The sequence below is a fragment of the Sturnira hondurensis genome, unplaced genomic scaffold (assembly GCF_014824575.4).
Source record: "Sturnira hondurensis isolate 20B ecotype Veracruz unplaced genomic scaffold, ASM1482457v3 Scaffold0018337, whole genome shotgun sequence".
Lineage (NCBI taxonomy): Eukaryota > Metazoa > Chordata > Mammalia > Chiroptera > Phyllostomidae > Sturnira > Sturnira hondurensis.
This window is the reverse complement of record NW_028090968.1, coordinates 3,213,272-3,226,381: the sequence shown is the minus strand read 5'-3', so window position 1 is coordinate 3,226,381 and position 13,110 is coordinate 3,213,272. Positions and strand designations below refer to the sequence as shown.

The 13,110-nt window shown below is 37.8% G+C and overlaps 1 protein-coding gene across 2 annotated transcripts in view; it reads left to right on the top strand.

Annotated features, from left to right (window-relative positions):
• Positions 1-538: 538 nt before the first annotated feature.
• The window catches only part of ATF7IP2 (activating transcription factor 7 interacting protein 2), a 98,350-nt gene continuing 85,778 nt past the window's right edge, over positions 539-13,110 (top strand). For both annotated transcript variants that reach the window (XM_037069027.1, XM_037069028.1), the window contains exon 1: positions 539-607. The gene's annotated coding sequence lies outside the window, so the exon portion shown is untranslated. The remainder of the gene's footprint in view (positions 608-13,110) is intronic.

Sequence of the window (13,110 nt, the reverse complement as noted above, 5' to 3'; positions counted from 1 at the left end):
GCGGCCGGCAACTGAGGAAACTGAGGAACTGAGGAAATTGCAACTGAGGAAATTCCGGAGCAACTGAGGAAACTGAAGACAACACAAATAGGCCAGGACCACTCGACTGAGTCGCAAAGTTTAATAAGTTGTCTAAAAACTCTTTAATCAACATAAATGATATTTAAGGCAATACTTTAAAAATTTGAAAATTCGAATTGGTAAGCTTCAGCCTGCTGGCAGTTTTGTAAATAAAATTTCACGTAAGATTTTTGGAAAACTTTACAAATCGTCGTTTAAATCACTCTAAGGGCTAGCTCTGGCACTTGGTCGCGCTACCGGGCAGTTAGGACCAAAGACTGACGGGAAAAATCTTCAGGTACCAGAACTCTTCTAGCCCCTCAGCCAACTTTCACCTCGCAGTAGCCTTTCTCTCCAGCCACTCCACCCGGTCATCTCTGATTGGCTGGGCTGTCGCACGTTCTTACTGCCATTGGTCTGGAGGCCATAGGGGTGGAGCCAGGGAGACTCACCTCTGCCCAGCCCCCTTGGGAGCGTTACTGTGCGCGGCGCTGGAACTTGGGAGCAGTTGTGAGGAGGCTGCTGGCGCGGTGTGGCACCTCTGTAGGTACGTTGGGGGCGGACGCGAGTCCTGGGGGAGCAGCGTTTAGATGGCTCAGCTGTTTCTCCGGGACCGGGAACATCCCTGAGGCCCGGCCTAGGACCCCCTCGGTGCGCTGCGCTGCGCCAGCTGAGGTAGTTTGTGGCGGGGCTCGCAGAAAGGCGTCTGTGGAGGTGCTGGGACTCGGAGCTGGTCGGGAAGACGCCTGCGAAGGGCCAAAGGATGCGTCTACATCGCTTTCCGGGAGAGTCGCGGGTTACGTGGTAGTGGTAATGGTATGTGGCTGCGGTGTGTGTAGCCGTCAGTCGTGGGAGTGGAGGCTGCGTAGGGACGTCGCCCTAGTAGGGTTTTTTCACTCGCCGAGTCAGTAAAGCTTTGGGCTGCACCGACCTATGCCGGAATACACCGGACTACTTTTTCGCTCTAATGGGTGAAATGTAGTCCCCAGCCCCAGTTTCTGTAATCGCTTACCCAGTTTACTTGAGGTGTTTTATGCAGTCAGGTGAATAATATGGTGCCAGAACAGTTGGCTGGACTTCAGCAGGTGGCAAGGAGGCGTTCCTTGATACATGTTGTTAAGAACTAGGCACTAGAATATCAGGAGTAATATAAAATTATGAGCAATATGCCAAAATGCCTTTGTTAATGAAGGAACCTGGAGCACAACCATGTAATGTGCACCTGTTGAGTTGCCCAGTGTAGGGATGCTATAATTTAACGATGAAAGCTGAGTACAAGGATGGCCTTAATATATTATAGAGGTTCGTATTTGTAAATTAGGGGGGCGGGAATCAGAGACTGTTTCCTTATCGTCCCTTCCCCACCTACTTTTCCCAATTTTGGCAAGTTCAAGAATGTGTCCAGTACAAAGGAAGGTATTCTTTTGCTTTGTCGAAAATCTTGCTATACATGGAAAACTGACTTCTGCTTTTTTATGTTAGTATGTTGAGGATGAAGTCTCTAATGTAAGATTAGACAGCTGGCTTGTTTTAGAATAAGCTAGTTTTTTTGTTACTGTTGTTGTTTGGTTGAGTTTCTTTTGGAGGGGGGTGGTGGTGGGGAGCTTAAACACAAGAAATCTCTTGTAGTTCTGGAGGCTGTTAAGTCCAAGATAAGGTGCCAGCAAATTGGGTGCCTGGTGAGAGCCTGCGTTCTAGTTCCTGACAAGCTAGTTTTCACTGCTGAAAACTTAGATGTGATCAAGATGTAGAAAAAGATCATTGTACTGAATGATTCATTAGAAGATTTACATCATATCCACTTATACAGACTGATTTTTCTATTTTGGGATTTAATACGCTTTTCATTGTGATTCTGTCATGTATTCACTTGTAGCCAGTAAATTACCTGCAAGGTAACTATTTGCAAAACAAAAGGGGAAGAACATTCAAAATGGATAATTTATATCACAGGAAATCTGTTGAAATGCAAAAATTAAGCATCTGAATGAAGGCCTGATTACATTGAATTCAGCATTTTGTGATTTATGCCACCTTAGTTTATTCTTCATTTTTTACAAATGCTGAATCAGACCTTAATCAAATTAATCTACTTAATACACAGTCTTACCTTATTGACTGCTGAACTAAACCTCAACCTTCAATTCCACTGTACTTTCCTGCTATTTAATATGTTTAATTCTGGTATAAAAATATTGCGTCATCCCTACACCTTTGCCTGTTCATATCAGGTAGTTCTCTTACAGTGGGTGTGTATATACATATTTCATTTGATATAAACAAATTTTAAGTAATATAATGGTAGTTGTTAAAAGTAAAAATAAATTTTGTAACTTTATATGCTCAAGAGTATTAGTTCTCATTAAATTGAGATTATATTGGGTTGGCCAAAATTCTGTTATGTTTTCTCTGTACAACAGCTGTTGTAGTGCTTAGTTGTCTTTAACTTCATTTGGAACAATTTTGTTAGATTGTATTGTGACAGCTGGCGTATCAGTGTACATTGTTTTAAAAATCAAAATTGGTGAATTTTTGTACAACCATTTTAATATTGAAGATGGAAGAAAATATGCAATTTTTGGTGTATTTATTATTTCAAGAAAGGTGAAAATGCAATTGAAATGCAAAAAAAGATTTGTGCAGTGTATGGAGGTGGTGCTGTGACTTATCAACTGTATCAAAAGTAGTTTGTTAATTTTCTTGGTACTATTGACATTTTCGCCAAATAATTCTTTGCTGTTGGGCTATCTTATACATTGGAAAATGTTTAGCAGCACACCTAGACTCTACCCACTAGAAGCCAATAACAGGAGAGAGCTGACATACTCAAAATATCCAAATCAATAAAGTTATTGGTGAAAATGAAAAATGTGTCTTTATTTTGTGGAAAAAAAACTTAACAGACTTTTGACCAACCCAAAATGAAATATAAAATACAAAGCCCACGCCCTGGCTGGTGTGGTTCAGTTGGTTGGAGCATCGTCCTGAAGCTCCAAAGGTCACAGGTTTGATTCCTGGACAAGGCACACATGCTCAGGTTGCAGGCAGCCAACAATCTCACTCTCTCTTCCCCTCTCTCTAAAATCAATGAAAAAATGTCCTCAAGTGAGGAGGAAAAAAATACAAAGGGCCATGTTCTTTAATTCTGTCTCACATTCTTACATCATTTAAATAATTATTTTGTTCTTTTTTTAAGATTTATTTATTTATTTGAGAGAGGTTGAGGGAGGGCGAAAGAGAAATATCAGTGTGTGATTACCTTTTGTGTACCCCTGACTGGGAACCTGGCCCACAACCCAGGCATGTGCCCTAACTGGGAATCAAACTGGTGACCCTTTGGTTCATAGGCTGGCACTCAATCCACTGAGCCAAGCCAACCAGGGCTGTTCTTGATGCTTTATTAAACTTTAACCCCTACCTTTAAAATGTATCACTATAGATTCAGGTAACTTCTTATCCCTCTTTAGCTTTACCAATTTAAGTAGGACAGAAAGATTGTAGTCAGGCAGTAGCTAGGAGTAATAACCAGCATTCTCTGGGTAAGGCAGATCATTGCATGTAATTTGAATTTTTGAACTCCTTTTGAATTTTTGAAATTTTTCAAAATTTGAATTTTTAAATTTGTGAGGATTATGGTATGCTTATATACAGATCTTTTTAAACTGAATCATTAATTATGAGGTATGTCCAGAAAAAGTACAGCCATTGTTAATATAATGACAACAGTTTGTGTGACATCAATGTAACCTGGCAGCCAAAAACAGTGCCCTGGAATGTATATGCATGAACAATGACAACTTCATTGTACTAGTTGATGGGGGCGGTAGACGCCGTTGAGGGAGCATGTGTACTGTGTGGCCATTGTAGTCAAAATAACTGAGCAAGTAGAGCGACAAATCTGCATTAAATTTTGTGTTACGCTTGAACATGCCTCCATGGAAACTATTTGGATGATTCAGAAGCCTTCCAGGGATGATGCAATGAGTGCAGCACAAATAAAAGTGTGGCTCCAATGCTTCAAAGATGGTTAAGAATCTGTTGAAAGTGATCTATGTTCTGGAAGGTCTACAACAAGCAAAACACCTGAGAATGTTGAAAGTGTACAGGCTACAGTCAACAAAGATTGGCAACTAACAGTGTGATAACTAGAAACTGGTCTGGGGATTCCAAAAAACTATTGTGTCCTAGATTTTGATGCAGTTCTTTGCATGAAACATGTCATGGCAAAGTTTGTTCTGTGGCTTCTGCTACCAGAGCAAAAGGAACATCTTGCTGCAGTTACTAATGATCCTGGAAGAATTGTGTGAGGCCTATTTTGAAGGGGACTGAGGCATCGTTGGCCTATGCACAACGTTTCCTGTATCTTGTATCTTTTTCAATAAATGTCTTTTTCATATTATAGGACTGGATACTTTCTGGATATACCTCATATATAGAGGCATTATACGTATCTACTAAATGTGGTACCATAAGTATATCTTTGAATCTCTACTGTGTACAGTGCAGCTGATATCAAATAACTTATGAGGTGGCTCCAGCAAAAGTTGCTGAGGCCTTTTTTTTTGTACTCTTTAATAAGGCAAGAATAACCCTTGGGTGGCTTTGCAGAGGTTCATTTTTTATGTTGAGTATTCATTTAAGCAACATTCAGTAAAGCTATATGAAAGACATTTCACTTAGGATATAAAAGTAAGCACATCTCTTTTTTCAAAGCTCATGACTAAAATGTATATAAACTTGTGATGAGAAATTCAGACTAGGAAGTAGTTCTCTTGGATGAAGCCTTTCTTGAAGTGATATTTAAACCTGATGTTGAAGATTGGGGGGAAATGGGCAGATGTTGATAAATGGCAGTTCTGATGAATTTGAAAAAGAGTGAAGAACGGATTTATAGAAAATTAGGAAATGTATTTTGATACCTTCAAGAAAAACAAACTACATTTTTACGAAAGATAATGCAATCATGATAATTTGGTTATATAGAGAATTTTTGCCAATAACAACTTAAATATGGATTTAACTACACAAATGTGGAAAGGAATACAGGGTGTAGAAAAGAGCTAAATCCTCAACTCTGAAGGAACTTGATGGCTAAAATTTGTAACTCAAGAAATGTAAGAATGAATGCTAGTTAAAACAAGTTACTTTAATTATTTACATGTGATTGCAATTAGGCATTAAGGAGTGCTGGCACACAACTACTTTATTTCATTATGAGCATTTTATACTACTTTGTTTTATGCCATTACATTGATAAAAATTTTAAAGGCAATAGTCCACTGGTTTATGGACCGCTGTAAAGATAAGATTGTGTTCATTATGAGATTGTCTCCTGGCTCAAATTGGTCAAGTTTTGTCACTTCGTTGACCACTACATACCCCTTAAGGTAAACCTTTTCTCTCAATACCTTATCTGATTTGTACTTGTGTTATGAGATTTGAGTGTAAAGATCATGGGTTCAAATACTGGCTCTGAGCTGTTTCCTTGAAGACGTTAATATAATCTACCTTAGAGTCAAGATTTCTTTGGTTAAGTTTTTGCTTTTTAGGAAAAGTAATGCTAAAAAAATGGGCTCAGGAGAGTTTTAAAAAAATCTGATAAGAATTGCCCTTTATTGTGTTTATAATTAGAGATACAGACATTTCATAATGAGGAAAACCCATCCACCACCAACTGTGGATCAAAAATAAGAAAAATCTTAAAAGGTCTTTTATTCTCCAAAAAGTACTTATTCTATTTTGCTGACATAGCAGTTTTTCAATTCAAGATGCAAAATGGGGCATCTTGCAAGAGGAGCTGGGTCATCTATGACTTCTTATTGCTTCTGTTACACCCTGACAGTATGTTCTTACTGATATGCCTGAAGGGCTGGGATTCTCACTGGCAGTACATAAAGGGTTTAAATTTGTAGCATGCAGCATTGTCCCTAGGCAAAACTGTTTTTCTAGTTCTTAAAAGCCTTGAAATTTGACATTTAGTTGGCCTCCCTGTGGATGACAATCCTTTCAGGCATCCATTTCCAGAATAGAGAAGTTTCATCTATATTGAATATTTGCTGTGGCAAGTAATTTTCCTTCATAATCAGCTTATCTAAAGTTTCCAAATATTTTCCAGCTCCTTTCACATCAGCACTTACAAATTCAGTACTCATTTACACGTTATGTTGTTATGGCAAGAACTCAGGCCAAACACTGGAGGGAAGCGAAGTGGTTCCTTTATTTATGCATGCGGACCCAGAGGAGGCAGTCTCCAAATTCTGGGCCCCGAGCAATGGGGGAGCAGTTGCTTTTATGGAGCAAGGGGCAGTTGTCACTTCGACTGTTACTTCTGGTGCAAAAGCAGGAAGCAGCTTACAGAAGCAGGAAGCAAAGAAAAACAAGTTATTCTCTGGGTGCTGTGCTATGTTTTAAAATAACTGCCAATTTCCTCTAACAATGTAATGAATAATGATTCTTGAATTGTTTAAACCACACAAAGATAGCAGTAAATTCAGTATCGTAGATGGGTCCAGCCTTTTCTTGCAACATTGCAGACTTTTTGCTTCAGCCATGATTATTGTGGTGCTAAGTGTGATATACTTCTCTGTCTCATCTTCAATTCAGGTCACTAGAAGTTGCTCCATGTCTTATGTAGGCCCTTCTGAAATTTTTGTTTCATTGTCTTCAATGAAGCAGATCCTTTAACAGCTTCCATCACTGTTCTTATTGTTCAAGATCATATCTTTGGTGGAATGGGACATACCTGAAGGGCAAGCAATAACCATGACCGATTTTCCAACTTTTTAGTCCTTACTTTAAATTTTGTTTCCAGACCAGACACTGGATGTAGCCTCCTACTGGCAACCTTAGGAGTGGATTTTGTGTGCTTTTAGGGATGAATGAAACAACATGAGATTAAATGAAGCACAAGAGAAATGATGCAATGAAGAGATGCAATAACCACTAGATATATGAGGTTGCTGCCAGTGGACCACACCATACTATTTTATATAAAACCTTTTTTTTTTAAGTAGAAAGATTAAACTCTAAAATAATAAATACATAAACTGCTAACATAGTCATTTAGTAGTAGCATTATCAAGTACTGTATGTTGTACATAATTGTATGTGCTACACTTTTATATGACTGGCAGCAGAGAAGGGTTCTTTACATCAGTATCACCACAGACACGTGAGTAATGTCTTATGCTGTGATGTTATGACAACTACATTGTTGTTAAGTGATAGAAATTTTTCAGCTCCATTATAATCTTCTTGCAAATAGCATCGTATTTGCAATCTGCTATCCAAAATGTCATTACACAGAGCATGACTGTATATGATCTAAATATACAAGGTCTGTCCTGAAAAAGTCCAGCCATTGTTAATATGAGAACAGTTTGTGAACTGGAATGTACATTCCTAGAACAATGATAACTATACTAGTCAGAATGGTAGACACCATTGAGTGAGCCTGTGTACTACGTGGCCATCACATCCCAAATGACTAAGCTAGTACAGCAACAGGTGTGCATCAAATTTTTTGTTAAGCATGTACATTCCTCCATGGGAACTATGGATGATTCAGAAGGCCACAACTTTGGGCAACTGGTGATTGGCAGCTTCATCACAACAATGTGTCCACTCAGGCATCACATCTTTTGCAGTTTTTTCTGTGAAGCATCAAATCACCCAGGTGACTCCCCCCCCCCCCCATAGCCCAGATTTGGTACCCTGCGACTTCTGGCCTTTCCCCAAACTAAAATCACCTTTGAAAGGGAGAAGAATTCGGACCACCAGTGAGATTCAGGAAAACACAGTGGGGCAACTGATGGTGACTGGGAGAACTGTGTGAGGTCCCAAAGTGCCCACTTTAAAGGGACTGAGACATCATTGTCCTGTGTACAATATTCTTAATCTCATATCTTCTTCAGTAAATGTCTCTATATTTCATATTACATAGCTGGGTACCTTTTGGACAGACCTTGTATGTGAAAAGGCATTTGATAAAATTGAAAACAGACTCATAATAAAATCTTAGGACTAGAAGAGAAATTTATTAATTCAATAAATAGTATTACTTTTTTTATTTTTTAAAGAGAGGGGAAGGAAGGGAGAAAGAGAGGAAGATAAACATCAGTGTGAGAGAGAAACATCAATTGGTTGCCTTCTAAACACATCCTGACTGAGGATCAAACCTGCAACTCAGTCATGTGCCCCAATCAAGAATTGAACCAACCACCTTTTGGTTTGTGAGACAATGCCCAACCAACTGGGCCACACCAGCTGGGGCAAGAGTGTCTATTTTAAAAGTATAGCAAAAATCCTTTAGTGGTAAAGCAGTGAAACCCCACACCCTATCCAAGATTGGTATCAAGAGAAGGATTTCCACTAACAGCATACCTATGTATATCAACTGGAGATTCTAACCAGTGCAATAAGACAAGAAAAAGAAATAAGGATTAGTGAGAGAAAAAATCATGGCATCTACATAGAAAGGTCAAAAGAATCTGTATTTGACTTAAGTGAATTTAATGAAGTGGTTTAGATGTGATCAATAAAAAAGCACTGACCATATATTTATATAATAGGCAAAAAAGCCCTAAATTTTAAAATGATAGAATTTACAAAGCATTTAAAGAAAGTAATATGTAAGAAAAGAACGGAATAGTTGTACAAAAGACATGAGACATAAAAACTGAAAGGCCAACAATTACAACTGTATCAATATGAATGTTAAGTGTGAGTGGAATAAACAATCTAGTCACATAGCAGACGTTGTCAAACTAGAAGTAAAACAACCTCCAAATATATGCTGTCTACAGAAGCTATACATTAGCTTGAAAGATATAAATATGTTGAAAGTAAAAGGATTGAAAAAGATACATTGTGAAAATAATAATCATAAGAAAGCTTAGGGTGGCTCTACTGATTGCAGGCAAAATAAGCAAATCAAAAATATTCCAAGAGGAATAGGTCCAAGAGGTAAAGAAGGACATTTTATAATAAAAGGGTCATTTCCTTTATTAGTTATAACAATTATAAACATAGTTTTACCTAGTGATAGTACCAATGTATATGAAGCAAATCATATTGACAAGAATTGAAGGGAGAACTAGACATGTCAAAAATAATAGTTGGAGACTTCTCAATACAGCTTCACTCATTTACAAAAAAATTTTATATTCTTACATGTTTAAACTTTAGTCACCTTCAAAGTACTCGCCATTTGATGCTATATACCTATCAAGATATTTTTCCACTGCTCAGAAGAATTTCGAATTCACCGATTTTTATACCTTTTAGTGCTTCTGCCATTTTTTTTTGTTTGTTTACTTTTTTATTTCACCTTTTCCACATCACCAAAACTTTTCCCTTTGAAGACTTTTTTCATTTGGAGGGAAAAAAATCACTGGTTAAGGTTAGATGAATATAATGAGGGTGGAGCATAGAGTCATGCTGATTTTGGTCAAAAACTGCTGAACACTCAGCTTGGTCTGGGCAGGTGTGTTCATAAATCACTGATCATGAAATGGACAAATGCGTTGAAAGAATGTTAAAAAAAATCGGTGAACCCAAACACAGCCTCTGACAATGCCAGCTCATACACTGATCCAGCTGGGTTCCTAGAACATTCACCCTGCTACTATGTAGTAGCAGGGTAAACCTGTACTACAAGCTCTCCAGAAGATAATTCTGGGTTTTAGGCGACCCCCCCTTATAGATAGCAAACTAGGCAGACGATCACTAAGAAAAGACTTGAGTAACACTGGGCCTATTAACCACATAGACCTAAGAAAACAAACAGCACAATACAACGTTCTTACCAAATGTACCTAGAACACTGTAATGTAGACCTTATGCTAAGCCATAAAACAAACCAACAAATCTAAAAGGATTGAAATCGTAACAAAGTACATTCTGTGGCTACAATGGAATGAAATTAGAATTCAATACCAGGATAAATTAGAGAAACTCACAACTCTGTGCAAATTAACACAATCTTAAATAACCAATTATTCAAAGAAGAAGTCAAAAGGAAGTTACGGCATACTTTGAGATGAATGAAAATAGGCCATAACAAAATTTCACGGTGCACTAAACAGTTTTTAGAAGGAAATTGTAGTCATCAGTCCTACAATTAAAAATATCTCAAATCAATAACCAAGCTTTTAACCTTATACAAAAAGAAGAACAAACTAATCAAAAGTCAGAATTGAGGAAATAATAAAGATTAGAGTGGAAATCAAGAAAGAAAAAAATAGTCAAACTAAAATGAGAGAAACCTCTACTTAGACTGACCATTAAAAACACTTGTGTTAGTCAAATCAGGAATGAAAGAGGGAGCATTACTACTGACCTTCCAGAAGTTAAAAAGATTGTGAGAGAATACTATACAACAACTGTAGAACAGTTCACTCCTGTAATAAGTTAAATAGAGGAAATTAACAAATTCCTAAAGACCCAAATGCAGAAAAGTGAACAAGAAACAGAAAATCTGAACAGTCCCATAACAAGTAAAGAGACTGGATTAGAACACAAAGAAAAGCCCCATGTCAGATGACCTTATTGTTGAATGCTACCATAACATTTAAAAGTATCAGCTCCACAAATTCTCCCAAGAAAATGAAGAGTAGGAAGGAACACTTTTCTAATTGTTGTGAGGCCAGTATTATTGTGATAAAATCAGGCAGTGACATAACAAAGAAAGAAAACTAAAGAATAATACCTCGTCAAAGTAGATAAAAAATCAACAAAATATTAGCAAATCCAGTCCAGCAATATAAATAATTATACATTATGATAAAGTGGGATTTAGTCCAGGAATGCAGGGTTGGTTTTACATCCAAAAATACTTTACTATAATGTACCATATTGATACAAGAGAACAAAGCCATATGGTTATGTTAGTAGATGGTGAAAAAGCATTTTCTGTTAAAATTCAGTGTTCCTTCATAATAAAAACATTGAAGAGAGCAGGTATAATTTGGAAATTTATTAAGCTGATAAAGGACATTTGTAAAAATTTTACAACTAATACCATACGTAATAAAAGTTTAAGACTGAAAGTTTCTCCCTAAATCAAGAATAAGACAACGATGAACTACTCTTACCATTTAAATTCTGCATTAAAAAAAACACAATTATTTCAAGCATTTCAAATAGAAATCACCAAGATTGGAAAGGAAAACATAAGACTATTGACAGATAACATGATTTTGCATGTAGAGGATTCTAAGGTGTCTACCAAAAAAAACCCTATTTACAGGTTAGAAACAAGGTCAACAATATTGCAGGACACAAGATCAATATTCAGCATCCTACTGTATTTTCATATAGTTGTGAAGAACAGACCAAATATGAAATTAACAAAGTTTTATTTACAAAATCATCAGAAAGTTCAAAATTTAAATTCTGAAAACTACAAAATATTATTAAAAGAAAGTAAAGATCTCAATAAATGGAAAGACATCCCATATTCATGGATCGGAATGCTTGGTTCAATTAAGGTAGCAATGCTCCTTAAATTGATGTATAAATTCAGCACAATCCTTTTCAAAGTTCCATCTGGCTTATTTGAAGAAATTGTTAATCTGACCTTAAGATTTACATGGATATATAAGAAACTCAGAATAGCAAAACAATCCTCAAAAAGAAAAAAGCTGGAGAATTTATATATCCTGAATTCAAAACTTACCGGAAAACTACAGTAATCAAGAATGTGGTACTGTAACCGGGCAGCATAGGGTCCAGTTGCTTATTATCATATATGTGCATAACATGAAGATTTTTGCAGATTTTTATTAATAGGGTTTTTAATTTGAGGGGCCTGTGAGTATTTCTGCTTCATGTCAGCTGAGCTGACCTTTTTTGCAAAGCACAGGAAAAAAGTTAACCCCAGAAAGATGAATGTCAAAATCCATGTTTAGAAGTTTCCCATTAATTATTTGTAGTCCAAGGTTGTTATTTGAATGGGTCTACATTTCTTTAGCTTTAGGCCCTCTCTCTCTCTGGTGTCAGAGTTGCTATTGCCTCAGAGCAGTTCTTTCTCTCTCAGGGTCTGGGGTGTGCTGCCAGATCACTTCTATGTTCATGCAGGGGGAGCTTCATTTGTGAGGAACTTCTTAGCTAATGTCTTTGTGTGCTGTTTTAGGGCAAGAGAGTGGAAGCCATCTCTGACCCATATGCCAGACTGCAGTGGGTCATAGTGTTCCCAGGTCTGGATCCCAGTGAGGCACACATCCCAGCATGGGGCCTAACTCTCGGGGTTGGCTTTCAACCATGCAGGGCCTAAGACCCAAGCAGTCCCTGCCATCTGCCACTCCTGCCCATGCAAGGCAATACAAGAAAGAACCCAAGAAACCAAAAGACCAAGAGACCAAGAGAGTGAGTTTCTGTCCATCTTTTGTTTAAAAGCCCTCTCTCAGAATCCCATGTGTTCCAGAAGCCAACAGGAGTGTCTAGCTTTTTAACTGAGGGCCAGTGTTGGCCATGTTTGCCTTTGTCTCTTCTGTCCGTCATGTTCTATAAGGAGGCAAAGTGTCCAGTCATGCGTGGTTTGTACAAGCTTCCTACTGCAGAGGCACAAGCTTCCCTGCTGCCTTAGGCAATATCTCTCCTCTGGTGGCTCCTCCCCTTAAAGGGAGGGCAAGCCGCTTTTAATTTTCAGCTGCACCTTAGGTTTTTCTACCTGCTCTCTGCCTTCTAGCAATTTGGCCTGACCACTCTGTTACAGTACTGGTGTAAGAACAGTTCTGTGTATCAGTGGGATGAAATTGAGAGTGCAGAAGTAAACCTTCACATTTATAGTGGTTTTTAACAAGGTTTCCAAAAACAATTAAGTGGGAGGGGAGGAATGTCCTTTTTAAATGGTGCTGGGAAAATTGTGTGTCCACATGCAAAAGAGTACCATCAAGAAATCAAAAGGACACCCACCAAATGGGATTAAAAGTGTACAAACCATATCAGATTAGGGACTTAAGGACTTCCGCCAAGATGGAGGCATAGGTGGAAACACTGTGCCTTCTCCCACAACCAAGTTTGACTACAACAAAAGTTTTGGAGAACTAG